Source organism: Larus michahellis, chromosome 9 (genome assembly GCF_964199755.1).
Source record: "Larus michahellis chromosome 9, bLarMic1.1, whole genome shotgun sequence".
Classification (NCBI taxonomy): Eukaryota; Metazoa; Chordata; class Aves; order Charadriiformes; family Laridae; genus Larus; species Larus michahellis.
The window spans coordinates 7793162-7813102 of NC_133904.1; the positions used below are offsets into that span (position 1 = coordinate 7793162).

The window sequence follows — 19941 nt, forward strand, 5'->3', positions numbered from 1 at the left end:
ACGTTCCCTTGATGGACAACCAAGAGAGTAGAGCTTAAAGATCTCGGTATGCATGTTATGGAAAATTTTAGGCATCTGTTATCTGCTACCATGCTACCTCGCTGAGGATTGCCTCAGATGCTATGAGGTAGGTTGGGCTGGGCTTGGTTAGTCATTGTCTTGTTGGAGGCTCGTAGGGGACGGAGTTTCCGCAAGAAGTGGTTTTTCACTAGATGGTGCTCTTTCCTGAGCCATCACTGTGCCTGACCCCTCTTTTTGAGCCTGGGAACTTTTAAGAGATCTGCCTTGTAAGCCCATTTTATAGGGGGAGGAGGAAGGCAAAAGAAAATGTGTTTCCAGTGTTCTCGCTCTCATGTGCCTCTCACCCTGTTGGAGCCACATATGAAAAACTATTGCTTTACACCCTGGTTAAAGAGGGTGTACGATGCTGGTCCGTTCCAACCTCCAAAATGACCACATTGCACAAGTGTTGAAACCATTTTTATTATTTCAGCTGATTTAAACAGAATCAACAGTGCCTATTTTGGAAGACAACGCCAAGTTCACACACAGGATTTTCGGCAGAAAATTTTCTGCACCGTACACAGTATTGTTATTTCTGTTCTACCTGGAAAGAACATGATGTACGGGAATTACCTGCAGCCTGTGCCCACTGCTCTGGCCAGCAGCAAGATCTCTTTGGAAAGTATTGGAAAGTGTTTTTGGCGTTGGTTGTTGTGAGGTGAGACTGCCCGGCTCTAGAGGGGCAAGAAATGCATGTTAAACTCAGTGTTGTTGCTGTCTTTGTGGACATGACCACCCAACCACCACCAGGGCTAGTGGGATAGACGCATGCACAGTAGGTTAAGCTGACCTGGGCCACCAGATGTACACATTTCCAAAGAGTTTCCAGCAAAAATGGTAACCGAAGGCAGGTTGCCACAAGAGATCGTGCATCTTCATTCCCAGGGGCCCCCTCAAACCCAGCCACACACAGACCACAGGCCCCATGAGCTTGTTTACTAACAGTGGGTTGCCATTTCCACCATTTTTCCAGGGCAAGCCGTGGGAATGGTATGGGAAGATGTTCCTCTGCCAAACGCACAATGGTAGAGGAACGGGGGAAAGGCGGTGAGGAAGAGGACAAGGCTGTAGGCCGGCTTGGTGGGGCTCAAGTGGAGCTGATGGATTTTGTGACAGGTAGAGATGCGCAGCGTTGGGGCGCAGCCAGTCACCTTCGCGGCTGGAGACCTCGTGCCCTCGGCTCTGTCAGAGCTGCCGGAGGTGAGAACGCCAGAAACAGGCCCTTACGGCTGAAGTTTAGCGCGTGGGAAGGAAGCATCTCCTTCAAACAAAAATAAACCCCAAACATCAAAAGTTGCCCGTGTCCTTTCACACCAGCAGCGCAATACAAACAACCGACGGGTGTCCCGCAGCAGCGGGGCGAACTGGGAGGGGGCCAGCGGCAGGGAAGGAGGGAGGAGCGGGCAGGTGACAGGCGGGCAGGTGAGGGACCCGCGCTCCCCCAGCCCGGGGCTTTCCCTAGACACCCCTTCCCCTCGGCGAGGGGCGGTGAGGAAGGGCGGCTGGAACTCCCTCCGCCGTCCCACACACCCCCACTCCGCCATCCCGCTCCCCCCTGCCCTCAGCCCGCCGCCCTGGCCCCGGGGGCGGCCCCGCTCGGCGCATGCGGGATGGCGGCGCGGGGGCGGGCACGGCGGCGGCGCTCAGGTTGGGAGCCGGCAGCCCCCGGCCCTCCCTCTCTCCCTCCTTCTTTCTTCCCTCCCTCCCTCCTTCCTGCCCGCCTCCCCGGGCGGAGAGCACCCGGCCCGGCCGCCTCTTCCCCCCCTCCCCGTCCCCTTCCCTCTCCCTTCCCTTCCCTCCCGGCCCCGCTGCCAGGGGCGAAGCCGCCCGCCGGGCCCCCGCGGTGAGTCTTGCCCCGGCGGAGTTGGGCGAAGGGGGAAAGTTTGGGGAGGCCCTTGGCGGGGGCGGAGGGCGGTGGTGTCCCCCCGGGGGAGATAGGGTGGTGTGCGGGAGCCCCCCTCCCCTTCCCGCGCCCTCGCACGCGTCCCCCGCCCTTCCTCCTCCTCCTCCTCCTCCTTCTCCTCTTCCTCGTTTTTTTTTGTTTTTTTTTTTTTTCTTCTCCGCGCAACTTCGCGCGGAGCCGCTCCGGGCGGCCCCACTCCCTCGCTTGTCTTTATTCCCTTTCATTTTGTCGTTATTAGTTGTTTTTCCTTTATTTTTTTCTGTGTTTTCTCGCGCGGCTGCTCCCTGCCGCTATTGTCTGCGGGCCGGCGGTGCGCGGCGGGCCGGGGCCGGGCGCGGTCCCCCCCCACCCACCCCCCGGGTCCCCCCCGGTGTCCCCCCCGGGTCCCCTCGGTCCTACCCTGCCGGGCGCGGGGGTGGCGGCCCCGCTCCTCGGAGTGGGGGGCGCGGATGGTGCCCCGAGCGTGTCCTCAGACACACGCATCCCCCCCCCCCCGCCCCCCCAGCCACCCTCTCTTATTGAAATTATTGATAAACCCGATCTGAAAACAAACAAAACCCCTCTCTAGCCTCGCTGACGCAACTTTGTATCTCAATTTATTGCGAAGAAAGTGATCTGGGCTTTAGATCGGAGTCTCCCAAGCAGCCGGCCCGTGTTGGTTTTTCTCACTTTGGGGGCTGAGGGGGGCTTTGGAGTCCCTCCGAGGGTCACTGCCGTGGGGCCTGTTTCGTGCATTCGCTCTGTTCCTTCAAAATATCATTATATTTTTTCTTCCTGAATGGAGACCCTGTTCTTTTGAAGCACATGCAGGAGTTTCTGGACCAGGATTGTTGTTTCTTAACCCGTAAATTCTCAAGGGTTTATTAATCCACCTTCTGTGCCTGTGTTATCCCCGCGAGTCATATGAAGGAGTTGGGATTAGGAGCGATCAGTTTTGCTGACCTCTGTAACTGGTTCTGCTCTAGTGTCCTTTACAGGGCTTCACGTTAGCTGGAGCTCGGAAGTGGAAAAAAGTGATTTTTAAAAGTTTGGTTTTTGCTTTTTTTTTAAGAGTATGTTGTACGTATTCTGTTGTGGATGACCAGACAGGGACTCGATGAAGGGAATAGAAATGCTGTATTTCTGTAGGACAGTTGGTCGCTGTGGTGTTCTCTGTAATCTTCGTCAGCCGTAAAACTTGAGGTACTCATGGAGATATGCGATGCAGTAGAAATATGTAAAGCATGTAGCTTCAGAGCTGAGTTTAGACAGTTGGTCTGAGATCCATGAATGTCTTGTGTGCTGGGAGTTTTGGCTAATGTAATCTAATCAGCTTTAAAGGGCCAAGCTACATTATTTCTGCTTGTAGTGGCTCTCTTCAACTTAAAATCAGTCCCTTGCTGGGTGTGTGTTTTGTGTTCTGCACGCCCTTGCCAAGCTATTGTGGAATCGCAAAGGTGAACCAAGTTCCACATAGTTCCTTAAAGGTAAGATACTAATGATTCATTTATTACTGTGTTAGAGGAGGTGTATTTTTATACATAGATACCTTAGTAGTGGGAGTGAATTGACGTTAACCTCACAACACCCGTGCCTGTGGATAGAAGCTGCTGTCAGGACTAGAGGAGCATCTGCTTAGGAGGTTCTGCTTGTGCTTTGGGCCACTCTGGTCCAGGCTGTTGCCTTACATGGGAACAATATCTTGCTTGGACACTTGGGGTTGGGTTGTTTTGTTTTTTTATTCTTTTTTTTTTTTTTTTTTTTTTACAAGCCTGATAGCAGGTTAAGGGTGTGTTGGGCAAGGTGAGGATCAGCTGGGCATATATTGTCCCTTGGCATGAATTCAAGCATGTACCCGTCTTCCGCGTTCATGGGTTGAGCCCAATACGTCTCCTGTCTGTCCTTCCAGCGCTGCCCGGTGCTGGGCAGACAGGCTAGCCTGGGGCTGTTGCTAGAAGGGCACGGATGTTGAGTTCTTCAAGGCAAACGGGTTTTGTAGGTAGCCTGAATGACGAGTCTCCTGCAGGTAGTGTGGATGCACCGCGTTGCATGACAGCGTTCCAGCCTGCATCTCCTGCCCAGCTCCGGTGGCCAAGGGATGGCCGGCATAGCCCAAGAGGTGAGGACACAGCGCGTTCAGAGTAACAGAGTCCAGCCAGGGACTGCAGCCAGAGAGAAAGGCAGGAGCTCCGTGTTCCTGATTTACAGCTTTGCAGCATCAAAGGAGGAGAACGCACTTAAGAAGTCAAAGCTTCTCATAGAAACAGAGCTCTGCCAGGTACTGTCCAATGATGGATGTTTTTAAACAGTCTATATAGGGAAGCTTTGAGACTCAGGCTTATGCAGAACTTGCTGCTAATCTCTCAGCAGGATATACTCCTGAGTAAGCTGTGTTCTGGTCTAGGGTACGCTCCTGTGCTAAGAGGAGGATTAAGTACTGTTAAAGGAATCTGGTTATTCCATCCAAAGCATGAATTAAGGCAGCGGTCAATAAATTATACCAGAGGAAAGAAAACAACATTGGTAGGTTTATTGGTGGTATGCACACTCCTGCGTCACAAAGGCTGTGGGTGTTTTCATATCATTTTCTGCTGGCATAGTAAGTTTTAATAGATAGCTGCATAATGAAGAATTTGTTAGTGGAAGTTGTCATGCCTGCTGTACCTATTTCTTTTCCACTCTGGTTCCAGCACACCAGCGTATCGGTTTTCTCTGCCTGGCATTTGGTGGTGATCCACTTGCCTATAATACAGTCCTTGAAGCAGCTTGGAAGCTTTTCTACTCATTACTGTAGCTGGTTATCTCTGCAATCTACTTGAGTGCTATTAAATGTTATTTCTATAGGGGTTCCCCACACGGGTGATAAATAGCCTGAAGTAAACTAAACCACGTAGCTGATTAGTATGGAGGAACTATTTGGTTTTGGTTTTGCTCTACTGAGGAGCCTTCAAGGTACGATATACCTTTGCTGGGTGATCGTGGCCCCGCGTTTTACCAGCCTTCTGGAGAGGGAGGTGGCGGTTTGTGTGGTTTCCAGCCGGGCGACAAGGCGAGCAGCACCCTGTCTGCAGGCACGCGAGAGGCTGGGGTGGGAAGCACCTTGCAGCCTGAGATTACTGGGTGCCGCTCAGTGCCAAGCGCTTGTGTGTTTGCTTGCTTGCATTGATCACCTATAGGACAGATGAAGGTAATGAGTGACTTTCTGAAGCAACCGATAGCTCTGAGCGTACGTACAGTTCCGCTTTGCGGCTATGGGGTTTGCCACGGGGGATATAATCCAGTTTTGGGGCTGGAGCGTACCAGACACTTCCAGGTAGCACTGCACTTTTTCTCCATCAAAACTTGTCGCTAGGGTGTTAGATACAACAAGATTTTTCCGAATAGCTTAGTCATGCCCCGCTTTTTTTTCCTCTCCTCTAAAACAGCTGTCAACAATCTTGCTGGGGGGAGGGAGTCGGCCACTCCTTGTACTTACTGAATAGTCAAACACTCCAGTCCTGGTGTTGCAGCCTGGCATTGCACTTCTCAGTTACTTTTGGAAAGAAAGCTGTGGATGTGGCATAATGTCTTAATGTCTTCTTTAAATTTTTTTTTTTTCTTTTTCCTAACCTGCCTTTCTCCCTTGCAAATGACCTTTATGCAGATCTAAAAGGCAAAGCACATCACTGGGAGTTAGCTGGTTAGTTACTTTGGTTAGTGATAAGAAAATGTGATGGCAGCGCTCCAGGGAAAGCAGCTATGCCGGGAACTTGTTGATGCAGTCAAGGTATACAGAACTTCTTCAAAAAGATATATCTCTATATATTTATGGCCCTTTGTCACGGAAGCAGGGTGACTCCTCTGTTAATGTCTACATGACAAATATGCTGCGACGCCACAAATGTTGTAAAAAGTTTAATGTCCTTCCAGAGACTGCTGCTAGAAGCAAGCAATAGGTAAAACTTTCTGAGTGTCATCCTAAACTTTGAACTGTAATTTTGTGATCTCCTTTGTGTGTCGGTGTAGGCGTAAGCAGCCTCTTCCAGTTCCCCAGCTGGGCCACGCTGGGATTTGTGGGTCTGTTTAGCAAACCTAACTGGGGAATAGATTCCAGTTACGAAGACACTTTTTTTTTTTCTGTACAATCCATACCTTGGATCAGTTCAGCAAAAAAGTTCATTCTTTACCCGATTTCTTTACTCTGACTCACGTCCCTTCATGGTCTCATGAGCAGCTGCTGCGGCAAAGGCTCCGATGCTTCCACCAGGAGAAATGCTCCTGGAGCTACACCCTTGGAAGTGCTTTTCCAATTGCAAAGAAGGCATTTGACTGTGGTGCCTGTCCCTATTTTATAGCATTTGAAGACGGCAAGGGAGATAGATCTGTTTCTAAGATAAGCCAGTGAGTTAGAAGTCAAAGCGTTTCCTTTTTAAGTTCCCCAAGACTGCAATTATTTCTATCTAGAGTGAAGATATATCTTCTCTGCAAAAATAAACCCTGCCATTTTTATCCTCTTTTTTTATTTTTCTTTATAACCATTTTAGGTACACTTCTAAGTTGTTGAGAAACAGGGGAAGAAAAGTGTAATCACAAACACTTTTAAATAGTCAACAGTCCTTTAAAAGTATGCAGTGTGATATGTTGCAAAAAGTAAACTTTAATTCTGTTGTAGCTGTAATGGATCACATGTTGCAGTCTAACAAGACTATTTTATATACAGTTTAAAAAAACCCTAAAAATCTGATGCTGAAGAGTTCACTGGGGGATTTTTATTATGGGTAAGAAAAAGCTAAATTCCTTGCTGGCATAGCGATGTAGTTCTCTCAGTCCAAACGCTGAACTGTAACAAAGTCACGCTGGGAACTTCTCAAACATTGTGCATGGGATTGGAGTAAATGTAAGGAAAAAACACCCCTCAAACTACTGCCAGCACCTCCTATGGCACTTGTGTTGAGGGTGTGAAATACAGTATATTCCAAGCAGGTTTTGTGTGTAAGGTTGGGTTTGGTGCCTCTGGGCAGCGGCCCGCAAGGTTTCTCGCAGCTGCAAGGACTGGTGGTGGTGGAGACCTTGTTGGGCTTCCAGACTTCATAGAGGACCTTGGCTTTGGCCTTGACTGCAGCATCCAGAGTGAATCCTCCTTGACCACTTGCATTTCCTAGGAATCTCTTTCCCCATCATTAGGACCAGGAATTCACTTTTATATTTCTTCAAAATGATCCAGCCTCTTCATTCAAAATTTTTTTTTCAGCGATTCTGTAAGTTGTTCGTAAATTACTTTCCCATCTGTCTGCTCTTGTCTTTCCAAAACTGTTGATAGTGGTTTTTATTCAGTAGACGTGACAACTAAACTGTCACAGTTTTCTTGTTTGTTTGATCCTTCCATGTTGAGTTCCTTGGAAATCATGGGATGGCGACTGACCGCTCGTTATCAGTGAGTTGGATCCTGTGCAGTGGCTCTTCTGAGATACTATTTAAGATGTATGAACGCAGGAAGTTGCAACTAATCCATTGCATCTTAGTTTCAAGCACTTGTGAAATTTTCAAATAGACTATACAAAATGTTTAGCATTTGCCAGAGTAGCTTCTGACTGCTTCCAGTCTCTCGTGGTGTATTTTTTTGACTTTGTTCAGGGCGATAGTCTACCTTTCACAAAAGTCACTACCCTTTAGTCTTCTCGCTGAACTGTTTTTAACTTTACGTTACGTTTGCAAAGTACATGGTGAGAGATCTCCTCCAATTGTTGTTTAACGTGAGGTGTTATTTACAGAGTGCCAGCACCTCTGAGATTAGTCTGATCCAGTGTAAAAGGAAGGATTTAAGGATTTTCTTCTATAGCAGCTACTTCAGGTTTTATTTCTGAGTGGGAGGGGAAATAAATGGTGAATTACTTATTTAAATACGAGGCTGAGTTCTGGTGAGACTTATTCTGCATGAACATGATTTAGGGTGGTCATCTTAAAGCAGAAGGGTGTATGTCATTTGATGATGATGTTCAAAACTTTGTGTTGAGAGCAACTATCGGATGTGTCACATTTGAATCCCCTGTGCTTTTTATCACCCATGACTAATGCAAATTGGAGCAGTACGTTATGTTAAAACCTGTGACGTACTTTGTAGCTTCATCTAAATTGTAGCTGAGGTTTCTGGCAAAGTTACTTGGGAAAGTAAATCTCGTTCCCAACATGTCTCTGCCCCCAGTGGTGTAACTGCTCTGTAAGTCTGAATGCTGCCGTTAATAAAACCATTACAAACAAGGATTTTGGCATGGAGCAGCTGTTCTAAACCGGACTGTCTTCAGACTCAAACTACTGACTCACCTTTTCTTTTTCCATGGATTAACGCACCTGGCATGTGTCACGCATGGATGCTGTCCGACTCGTCGTGTTCTTGCAGGTATCCCTATTTTCAGAAGACCAAGGGGGTGTGTGTGTGAATCTGCAGTGACCTCCTGCAGGAGATAAACACCTCCTAATGGAAGTTGAGGCCAAGGATGGGTTTGTCCAAAGACTGCTTTCGCTGTATCCCTGATGCTGGGCTGCGGGAGGCACACTGCTCCCCTCCTGCTGCGTTTTTAGGGAAAAGCAGAGCTGCTGCTTGTGTGAAGTCACTCCCTTTGGGGCAACCGTATGGAAAGCTGTGCTGGGTCAGGCTGCGGTAAGCGGTCCACACTGGTGTCTGTGGGCACGGTGGGGTTCAATACCAGGATAGGTGGCACATTCGGCTTCCCAGCACGTGCAGCTCTCAACACCCAGCCAAATCTTGGAAGCTGCTGTCAATAGGAAGAGAGGGAAGATCGGGGATGCCGAAGCGTGAGATGGCTGAAGTGAACGAGAGTCTTGCTCACTTTATACACTGGTTTCCCTCCTGAGCTTCCTCTGGGCTGCTGGAGCCTTTGGTCCCATAATAGCAGTGGGACAATGAATGCTCGGATGGAGGAAGCAGGTGTTAGAGGAAGGGGGGAAGTGATTTATTTTTTGGGGGGAAGGGGAGACAGGATGGCCAGATTTGACCCTGAAACAAAGCAATTTCTTTTGGCACATGAGCTTCTGCACAGCACAGTGCGCTTCTGAACTGCCGAACCCACAAGTAAGATGGCAGCAAAACTGGGACTTGTCCTTTTTTTGGAGTTAATATCATTTAGTGAGTCAGCTGAGGAGCGTGGCTTACGTGATGTACCAATGATGTTACGTGATGAATTTTGTTGTTCTTTTGTTCCCTGCTCCCATAAATCTTTTACCGCAGCAATAAGGCTGTGTACTGACGGCACTGGACATCTTAAAAGTCTGCACTTCGTACTTGGGGAGTGCTGGTTTTTACTTGTTTTAAAAGCAGACTGTTGATGAGTGTACATGTGACCTAGATTAAAACAGTTTCTGTAGTCTGATCTGAAGGTCTGAGTTGGGGCAGAGGGTGATTCTGGAGATAGGAGTAAAACTCGTTGCTTCATGTGCTATGTAGCAGATGTGTTTGCATCCGTGGCTGAAAGACTTCCCATGCGGGGAGTCGTGACAGCACTTCGCTTCGGTGGGGTTTCCAGCCTGTGCAGGAGCTTGTCTTGAACATGGGAGTCAGTTTTTCCATCGCCAAGTGGCTTGCAGCCACTCCACCCATTTTTATGATGAGTGATCATCGTCTAAGAGCATGGTGGAACACAAGAGGTGGTGAGCAAACCTTTTGTTGCATTAAATGTAAATGTTTATAGTTTCTCTTCTCCTAGCAGCTGCCGAGAAGGTAGGCTGTCTCAGCTGAGTAGAGAAATAAAGACTAAACTCCTTTTTATAGGTACTGTCGTAAAAGGAAGTTTTGTGTAATGAACAGTCGTTTCACAAGGTCCAGGTGACTCTTTACACTTTTGCGTGATGCAAGGCGAAACGTTGCTGCAAATGTTTGCTACCTGCAGGTTTTTCTGTATTAAGTAGTGCAGTTGCCAACAGGAAAATAAATATATGTCGTCTTCAGGTCTGTCGTGGGAGGATACTGGGGGTTACTGTGCGGCTGCGTTTGTGTGCTGGCATCCCACAGAGTGTGAATCCGCTTGTGCAGTGGGGGCTTGGGGGTCTACAAAATCTGGAGCTACTTTCCCGTCCTGGCCAGGGCTACTAATTAATTTTTGACCAAGCCTTTTGGTAATGTAGCCTGAAGAAGGGTGTGTGTAGCGTGGAGGCTGAGATTTGAGCACTTAACTAGGTTAAAAGTGCTTTTAACTAGGTTAAAAGGATGTTCTTGAGTGTGTGACTTGCTCATCCCCTCCATAAGATGCTGGAGGGGAGTGGGGTGGGGGGAACCGATTTCTTGGCAGCTGTTTTACAGTTAAAACAGGGCCTCAGTCCCACTTTTCTTGAGCCATGTATTAAACTAGAAAAAGAACTAGCTCATTGCTTGAAGAGCTTACAAGCTAGAACTGTGGATAATAAATATGCTTGCATGGATGTTAAGAGGATTAATTGTTTGTGAAGTGCATTGGAAGTGGGAGAATTAAAGAAGTACTTAAGTGGTAACAGGCTACATGTCATGTACGTCCTGGTAATTTGTTTCTCCCTCCTTCAGGGGAGAAAGCAGCATTTGTCAATCTGTAGGAAATTCACGTGTCAGTCCCATGTTTTCCTGTATTTTGGGAATTTTGCTCTTATGGGCAGTCCCTTTAAGGTGGTAAAATGTTGCCTCTTCAGATGTCTTATCTGAAGAAGTACCTCGCTAAATGTGATGTGCTTCCTTCTGCAGCTGGAGTTGGCTCTATTTTAACGGTGGGGTTTAGTGCTTAGACCTCCCTGGTTTTTCCTTTATCAGATTAGCGAGGATTTTGGCAGGACTTTGTGCTGCTTTTTCTTAGCCAATCGACTTGCATGTGAGTGTTCAGTAACTTTCTTGCTTTATAATCTCAAAGTTCAGAAGTCATCGGGCTGTTTGAGGCTAGTAAGAGATCCCGTCCCAGCAACAGCTTACAACGGGCATGTAAAAGGAAAACACTTCAGCCAGCGGAGAACAAGTTTTGAAATGAAAATTCAAAACTACTTGAGGAGGCTGGAGGACTTGTGGCAAAAGCTTGCAGATGTGTACATTTTCCTGGAACTACAGAACACGAGTGTGCTTTTTTTTTTTTACCCTTTCTTTACTGGATTGCTTGTGTGACACATCCCCTCTGCTACGTCAGTTAATACCGTGAGATGGCAGATAAATGGCAATCATACAGTTACAGTACAATTGCATTATATAAAAAGGTATCAGGTGAGTGTAAACTTAGAGGGGTTTTTTTTAATGCTGTGCTTAGAAGAGTCTTCATTTCCTTCCCCTCTCCAGGAACTAATTTGTAAAATCTTTGCCAATTTTTACTAAAAACCTAGTCTCATCAGTGCTTCTGATATTAATTAAAAAAGAATAATACAGTTTGTATAAATACCTGTGTGTGTTTATGCCTTGGACTTGTGATATTTCAGTGCCAAGAGAAACTTAGGCCATGTCACAGGAAGTATGCTTTAAGTCTTGTTAAACTTTGTTTTCGGGAATGCTACATCACTTCGTGTTTGCATTGAAGGAGATAAATTGTTTTCTTTGTAGGGATTTTGGTTTTTTTGACTGTTAGATAAGGCTGGGTCTGAGCCACTGGATGGTTGGAGGATGAAGAAGGAGACTTGGTTTAGCATTTGGTGGAAGCCGGAATGAGAAGCGGGGAGCTGTTGCAGAGAGGTTGTGTTAACGTGATGCTCAGCCGAGCCGGGCTTTGAACACCCGCACAGGAGATGTAAAACTGTGTCTAGTTGGGACCGTGTCACTTCTGGCCAGTTGGCAAAAAAAAATTTTCCCATGGTGGAGAGGAAAGAGCTGTTGGGATGGTGCTAGACAAGAGCCTAGCAGCAACTGGGAATTTGGGAATACGCCCGAGCTGGGGAATGCACTGGCGAGCTCTGGATGTGTGCCTTCCAGCCAGGGAGAGTTGCAGGGTGGCGATGGCAGGGACCACCCTGCATGTTGGGAACTAATTGTCACCTCTGCTTCTTGCTCAGCTTCAGCTTTAGAAAGCCAGTCCTCATTCAAGAGCAGACATTTGGATGTGTCCGGGGCAGTGCTGTGTGAAGATGCAGGACTAACCCTGTTTGCTAACTTCTCCTTGAAGTTAGCAAACTTTAATTCACTGCTTAGCGCAGGATGCTGAGCCCTGGCGCCGTGATGTGCCAGTCCTGGTGTCATTGCCTTGGATGGTGGTCAGCGTCTTTGCCTGCGAAGGAGCACAAGCCGGATCGGAAAAGATGTTGAATTTTTCTTTTGCCTCTTTAAATTATCTATGTCAACTCCCCGATACCTGTTATTCAGAAAATAAACCCTGTCTGATACATCCAACCCAGAGAAGTGCTTATGTATCCAGCAGCCAGGAAATCGAATAAGTCCTGATCTATTCTTAATTTCTTGTGTTTCCTGTGGTTTTATTGTTTGTGTTACCAGCCCTAATATTTACATACTTTTGAATGAGCTTTTCTTTTTTTGGAAGACACTGCTTTGTTCGTATGCCTTGCAGAACAGGTTCTTCCATATTCTTTTTTTTTTTCCTAATAAGCAAACAACTTACTTTCTCAAAGGAATAGGAGAAAAAAAAAAAAAAAGGAAGATCATAGGAAACACCAAAGGGAGATATCTAAGAATAGAATTGTTTTTTGCTGATGATATGCTAAGACTCATTCTAAACTTGTGTCTACCCTTCCAAATGTCCTTGGGCTTTTTGAGAGCTTTGTAAAACTTCTTACATATCAAATTACGTGCTTGCGGGTGCTTTATCTGAATAGCAGATGCATTTACAGTTGGTGTTTTAAATGCAAAGGTGCTTCTATGAAAATGCTTGTAAGAACAAAGTTGTATTTCCCACTAGAACTCAAAAGAGTTAGCAGGGCAAGTTAGTGGACTCTGCAGTCTTAATGTTTAAAAGTCATGCTGGTGAATGTTGTCCAGCTTTGTGTCTCTGGAAACTGATGTAGTCTCTTTCTCTGCGAACTAAGGAAGATTTCATGGTTATGTTCCCTGCCTTTCTTCTGGGTGTGGGGGAGTGATGGAGATAATGTTCTTCTGGATGTCTGTCCCTTGGTACGTCAGCTGGCCTTCTTTTCCATGGATGTTTTGTTTCCTCTTATAATCCTTTAGGAACTAATTTGAAATTGCCAGATTTATGTTTTTAAATAATGTGGTCTCCAAGGGAAGTTGTGATCAGCCGTTATTTGATGTTATTACTGTTCTATGTTGATTTTCCAACTACCCTTCAAATATATATTTAAGAAGTAAGGCAGAACTTCAGGTTTGTGTGTTGGTTTTTTTTTTTTTTTTCTTTTGAATCTGTTCGCCCTGCCATGAAATAAAACCTATTTACACGTTGATGAATAGTGGCTAGGAAGCCTGTCTGGTTCTGCAACGGGATCCATAAATAGCATTAGTGTCTGGTTTACTTCGGGAAGGAAGGTGTCCCGTTGTGGCGGTAGCGGGAGGGGAGCCTTGCACTCACTGGCAGTACAGTTTCCCTGTCTGGGCAATGTTCACCAGCACGACACTTTCAAAGAAACATGATACAGAGTGTGTAGCTTAAATATTAAAAGTGCGGAACCCCTTTAAAAGCTCAAGCAAGCACTGACTTTAATAGAACTGGGCTATATTGACCTTTTTATTTCTCTATACCTCTTCTGTGGGCTCAGAAAGGGCTTTGTGGATCATAACGCTGGTGTGAAAAAATTGCTTTTCCCATCACCCTTCCTATCTCTTCCCGCAGGGAACACCTCGGGACAGGCGGAGTGCCTCGTCGCATGCGGTCGGTGTATAATGCTCCAGTGTGTTCGGGTGGATGGGACCGTGCTTGGAGTAGCTGTTCTAGTTGCCAGACTGGATCTGGCAACTAATTCTCAAACCTGTTGGGTCTCAGGATTGAGGTTTGGATGAATGCCTCTGAAATGCACTCTCCCAACGATTTCAAAGGATATTTTTTTGAGCCAAGAGCGCCAGGTTTGGCCTTTGGACCATTTGGTTTGTGTCAGGGTTGCTGAGGGAGAAGCTGTCCTCTGTGCTAGATCAGGAATAGGTTTATTCTGGAAAAGGGAAGGAGAAGGTTCACGTGGTACGGAGACAGCGCAGATAACCATCCCTGATGCCCCAGAAGCAAGCATATGCGCACAACCTCTTGCAAAATGGCAATAGCAGGTAATTAGCTCAAGGCCATCCTGTGAACTAATGAGGCTTAGGATGCCGGTGTCCCGTTTGGATGACAGTGGGCAAAATGAAACAAGGCAAAGTTTCATAATTGGACTAAAAAAAGCTTTTAATTTTTGCCCCCTTGATGAAGGTGGTGGTGAAATGCTCCCCTGCTGTGCTGTATCTTTTTTTTTTTTTTTTTTTTTTTTTTTTTTTTTTTTTAAAAACTGCCTGTGGCATGGTCATTACTGGATGTTGTGAAATGTAAATAACGCCAAGGTAGTGAACTCGGCATTCCCGGCTCCTTGGCAGTGTTCGTGAATGGAAACATCTGTCCGAGTCCTCTCCGGTTTGCTTCCCTCACACAGCTGCCCGCTTTAAGCACGGCTCTGTGCGGGGCCATACGTGCTCCCGAGTCCTGTAAACCCTCGCCTTAACTTTTGCATGTGTACACTGAACAAAATGGAGGAAAATCTAGAGGCTAAAATGTGTAATTAATTTTCCTCCCCCCGTGTGAGGATTTTAATGCAAGTCGTTAAAATAGCTGGTGTTCTTGCGCCAGCCTGCGGCTGCAAGACCCGGTGTAGGATGGACCTGATCTCTTGGCAGAGTCCGGCTCTTCTCCTGCTGCATCTTGCTTGGATTTCCCTCTCAAATCCTAGCCCCTCGCTTGGCAAATACGTAAATATTCCCCGTCTCTCCTATTCAGATTATACAAATCAGCTCTGGCAGGGCGTAAGCCTCACTTGGAAGGACGTGTTGGTTTTCAGGCTTGGAGGTGGGGGATAAAAGTTGAACTGCTTTTACATGAAACCACGGCTCAAAGAGGAGTGGGAGCGAAGGGAACGACGCAAAACGGCAGCAGCAAGTGCAGAAAGGAGGAGAGGCAACCACCCCGATAATTCACTTGGGTTTTTTGCCTTGAGCTTGAGATCTCATTTGCTTTTTACTAAGTGGGTATTTAAAAAAACAAAACAAAAAACAAACCCAGACAAAAACCAAAGCATAACCCCAAAACCTAAGAAACCATGCAAATAATGCAGGAAATACGTAATGAACATTTCACGATTGGGACAGATAGTAACCTGGGCTTCAGAGCTTTAGGTCGGCTACAGGATGTAAATACTGCTTTTGTGCTGACGTGGGTGAGTGGTGTGTACCCGCAGCATTGGCAGTTTTGACTCTCATGGAGACTCTGTAAACTTTAGACAAGGCTTTAAATTCTTTTTCATTTAAACTAGAAAAATTGTTATGACTTCGGTCACATTAGTGGAACTCGAAATTGAGATGATGTCTTTTCAAGGTGTTTTCTTTTTACTTTTCTGCTGGAGAGGAGAAGGAATGGAATGCTTTTTTTCCTTTTTAAAGGTAGAAATATCAGCCATTTTCCTGTCTTTTCCCACCCCTCGTGTGTGTGTGGTGAAAGAGAAATATCAGTTTTTAAGCCAGGTCAAAAATCTTTCTAGTACGTAGCATCTGTTTAAAGTGAGACTGCATAGCCAGGTTTTGATAGGTTAGGAATGTATTAAGTTGAATGAATGAATTAAAACAACTGTCTGTGATGCCTTTATGAAAATGCTTTTGCATGTTTTTAAAGCTTTCAGTGATTTTTCTTTTGCTGTCAAAAAATTGTTTCTCTAAGGGAAATCTTAACTTTGCTAGCCAGAGAACAATTCTCCATGCAATATATCCAGTTCTGAAAAAAAGTGGTTAGTTCTTAACATAAATTACATACTCAGAATTTACTAAGATTAAAATTACAGTGAAGACAGGCTAATAAGGGTTTTACTCCGCTTAGGAATTTGACTTAAAGCCTGCATTGGAGCCTGAAGTTGAATTTGAGCTGCCAGTTCAGTTGAAGTGTAAAATGCCTCCCTGTCTCGATTGGAGTAAGCTAATGCAGACTTCTAACTGAATTAATTTTTTTTTTTTCTCCTTTTCATTGGACAGATTTACAAAGAATTTTTCTGATGATTTTCTTTTCCCCTCTGAGTCATTCCAAAAGCAAATCCAAAGCATCACTGCATAAAGGAGTAGGGGGGTTGCTTCTGCTCTCTCTCTAGCGTCTCTTCAGGATTTCCAGCTCTGTTAATAGTTGCTCAAGGCAAAGGTACACTAGTAGTATGTGATGAACAGGAAGTCTGCAAATAGCCGTGGTATTTTGCCATAATTACATTTGCAGTGATGCAGGTGTTCAGTCTTACCCAGAGTCAGGAAAACCAGTGCTTCAAATAGATAGATTTGTAAGAACAGGCAGATGAGGAGGTGGGGTGTACATTTGAAGGAAAGTACAGCAGCAAAGCTGAATTTAAGGGGTTTAAAAAAAAAAATAAAAAGAGGTTTCAGGAGGTGTGTTGCTGGTGGCACCGCTGTTATGGCTTGGCTTTGCAACAGCAAATCTGAATCCCTGTTTCTTCAGAAATGGCAAGTTATCTTCCTTTAGATATTTTTTTTTTCTTTTGTTTTTGGATGGTTTATGGTGGTCTTAGGTTGGTGTGCTGCTGGTTCTGCTCAGGGCAGGCTCCAGCTGTTGTCCTGGGGCTCGGTGGTATTTGTTAATGTGGTAGTTTCGGCTCATGCTTCTCGCCCCCAAACCTGTCTTTTACCTCATGTGATGCAAAAACCCTGTTCTTGGTGGTTCTGGTGAACGGAGCAGCTGGTTAGTGATGCCCCACTTCTCCTCCAGACAGTGAGAGTGTTAAAACACTTCATTAATACTTAACTTGAGTGCACTCAATGAGATGCTGAAGGAAATGAAATACTGTCATTAAAGTAATGCTGTCAGAAATGCCTGAAACCAGCTATACTGGGAGACTGACTCATCCTGCCCTTGCCCTGGGAACACGGTTGGATGCAGTGGGAGGGTATCCGAGTTTTTTTTCCCCAACTTTATGACCTTGTATCACGAGCCCACGAGTTTATTTGGGAACAGACTAGTGCAGGAGAGAAGACGATACGCAAATGGGAATGCTTCTGTGGGTGATGCTCATAGCTGAAATGCTCTTGGAGTAGTTATTTTGAGAGGAAACCTTGGCTCATGTTCATTGAGCTGAACCACCAAGAGCAGCCTGTGGTGGAGAAGAAAAAGGGATGGGGAGAAAGGAAGCAGGTGGTACGAGGATGCGTGTACCAGAGAAGTGGAGCACCACTCATGTTATCTCTTCTTTGAAGTCCCCTGCTTTTCGTCCCACTAGAGATGGTCATTATTCCAAGTGAGCTCTGAGGTTTGGAAAAAAAAAAATAAAAATTGGTACTGCAAGGAGCAAGTATGCGGAAAATTGCTGTGTTGTACATAAACTTAGTATAAAAGTTTATAGCTGAGATGCATGTTGATGTCTTCAGTTGAGTTTGGCTCTGAAGCTTTGGGGGGCATAGCAAAATACTTGTGTGGCAGCCCACGTGGGATGGTATAAAAATAAATAAATACATATAAAAGATTGTCCTGATCTTGCTTAGTACTGTTCTCTTGCGCTTCTCTCAACTTTGGATGTTCTTGAAGAAATCGTTCTTGCTTAGCATGAAAAGCATTACTTAGACTATTTAGACAGAAATGGTGCTGCCTCTCCAGAAGGGAATATTAGTATAAATATTGAAAGTGTCCAGTTAATCCGGCAGGATTGTGAACCAATGCACGAAACCGTGCCTGTGTGCATTTACGACTGTAATTATGAATGGCTTGCGCTGTGAGACAGTGATAGCTTCAATACCACCTTTTTGTTATAAATACAGTGTCTTCTGTGCTATTGTTTAAAGACTCCTTTGGAAGCCTGATTTAGTAGTGGAGCTGAGTGAATAATTCAAAAATTTTTTTATCAAGTACTTGTTTAAATTCTTAAATGAGCTCACCATAACCTTTTTATGCACCCCTCCTGCATGTGTCATACAAATATTAGAATAATTGAGTTTTACTAGTGCAAATGTTTCTGTGAAGCAAATTTTTAGAGCTTGATGTATGACTGTTTATGGAAAGGGGAATGTTAAAATCTCACACACCAATGTCTATGCCAGAAAGTTACACTCGCTTAACTTAGGAAAAGGGTGGGGGACGGGACCCTCGGCTTCGTTTGAGCAAGTCTGTCTAAGCTCGTTTGTCAGATTGACTCGTATGCAGTTTGAAAACTGAAACACATGTATTTAAAGGAATTTCAGATGTATCTCTTTTCCAGGCCATCCTACGAACAGTAGCGGTTCTTATTTTAAAATATTTGCTTTTTTTCAGATAAGTACTGTTTCTGACTCTCTTTTTTTCCTTCCCCCTTTACATGAGAGGAAGCAGCACATTCAAGACGCGTCTGCTTAGTGTCACTGAGTAGCTTAGCACAGGGATGCAGACCAGAGAAAGTCCGCAGTCATCTTCCAGGTTTGGTCTTCCCTTGGCTTGAAGTCCAGTTCTGGCTGGGGGAGAGCCTTGCAGACAGGTAATTAGGGTGGATTTAGCATGGCTACTCACATGTATTAATGTTTGCAGACTTGGTGGTAAATTCTCATTAGTATTAAAGTCACTTTTGAGTACTGACAATCTTTGCAGGGCTTTTATTTGCCTTTTAACAAGGATGTCTAGAGAATCGGCACGCATTTGTCCTTTGCTTCTGAAGAGAAGACTTAAAAATTGAAAGCCAGCTCAAGAAGCAGGGGTTGAGGATTAGGTAAGCAGCTGGGCGATGCTGTATTCTCAGTGGAGAATTGTTGCTTAATTGGTTACAAGAATTTAGTAGAGGCTGTTCATTCTGTTTGCACACAAACCTTCTCCTGTGCATGCTCTGGCAGCCCGCTAATCTTTCTGGCACTGCTAAGCGTGTGCTGCAGCTTCACTCGGAGGATGAGATGGAAAACCCGTGCTCTTTCAAAGTCATCAGGAGTTTGCAGAATCTTAATTGCATTTATTGGCTTTGCTCTCTGATTTTTCTTTCTTTTTAAATTTCTTTTCCAACTTTCATCTCTGAGCTCTGATAGAACCTTCTTTAACTGTCTAAACGTGGTTACTGCAGAACTGCCCAGGAATGTGCTGAAGTCCAGTCGCTGGTAAGCGTCTGTGCCACGTGTCCCTCGCGATGAATGCAGAAATCTGGAATTGCAGGCTTGTGTTGCGAAGCAGATTCTTGGAGTGACAGAGAAACTACTATTGAAATCTTCTGTTGCCTTCAGTCACAACTATTCCAAGTGTAACTTCTAGCAGTACAGAGGCTAGAAACTAGGCATTTGCGTATCCGTAGCCAGGATTTTGAAGGAGGCGGAAAAACCTAACATGATCTTTAGAAGTAGGAACTTTTGGGTTTTGGGGTTATAACAGAAAACAAAACCAAACAAAACCCATAAACCCCAAACCCCAGCATCATCACAGCAAGCAACACTGAATTTGCAGAAGATGGGCACTGAAATGTAAGAGCCAAGTAAACCTGTTCTTCTCTGGCTTTCCTGAAACTCTCATGTGTGTAAAGTCATATTTTAATCGAACAAAATTAGTTGTATTCGGCTCTGTAACAGTGGGCGTTGGCCTGTTGTTGTTATAGTGCGTAAACTTGGAGGGCGAGACTGTTCAGACTTAGTTTGACCCCCTCACATCAGCTGGAGCATCTGGCGCAGTTGGGGCTTTATCAAGTTGAAAAGAGTTGACTGAGGAACATCTAGTCCTTGCCTCTTCACTTCCATGCAATGCGGTTTCCATGCATTGATACTGATTTCCAATAACTATCAATGATTCATCAGCTGTAACTTGCCAGTGTGGGTTCCTCAGACTTGAAAACAAATGGGAAGGTTTGGATGCACTTTCCTCACTTGTTTTTAATTAAATATTGGTGCAACGAGTTGTTTTGTGACAAGAAAGACTCAATGATCTTACAAAACATGCAGAACA

At 45.4% G+C, this 19941-nt stretch overlaps 1 protein-coding gene across 1 annotated transcript in view; it reads left to right on the top strand.

Moving 5' to 3' along the window:
- Positions 1-1831: 1831 nt before the first annotated feature.
- LOC141749050 (A-kinase anchor protein 13-like) overlaps positions 1832-19941 on the top strand; it is a 103512-nt gene continuing 85402 nt past the window's right edge. The window contains exon 1 of the mRNA XM_074602064.1: positions 1832-1906. The gene's annotated coding sequence lies outside the window, so the exon portion shown is untranslated. The remainder of the gene's footprint in view (positions 1907-19941) is intronic.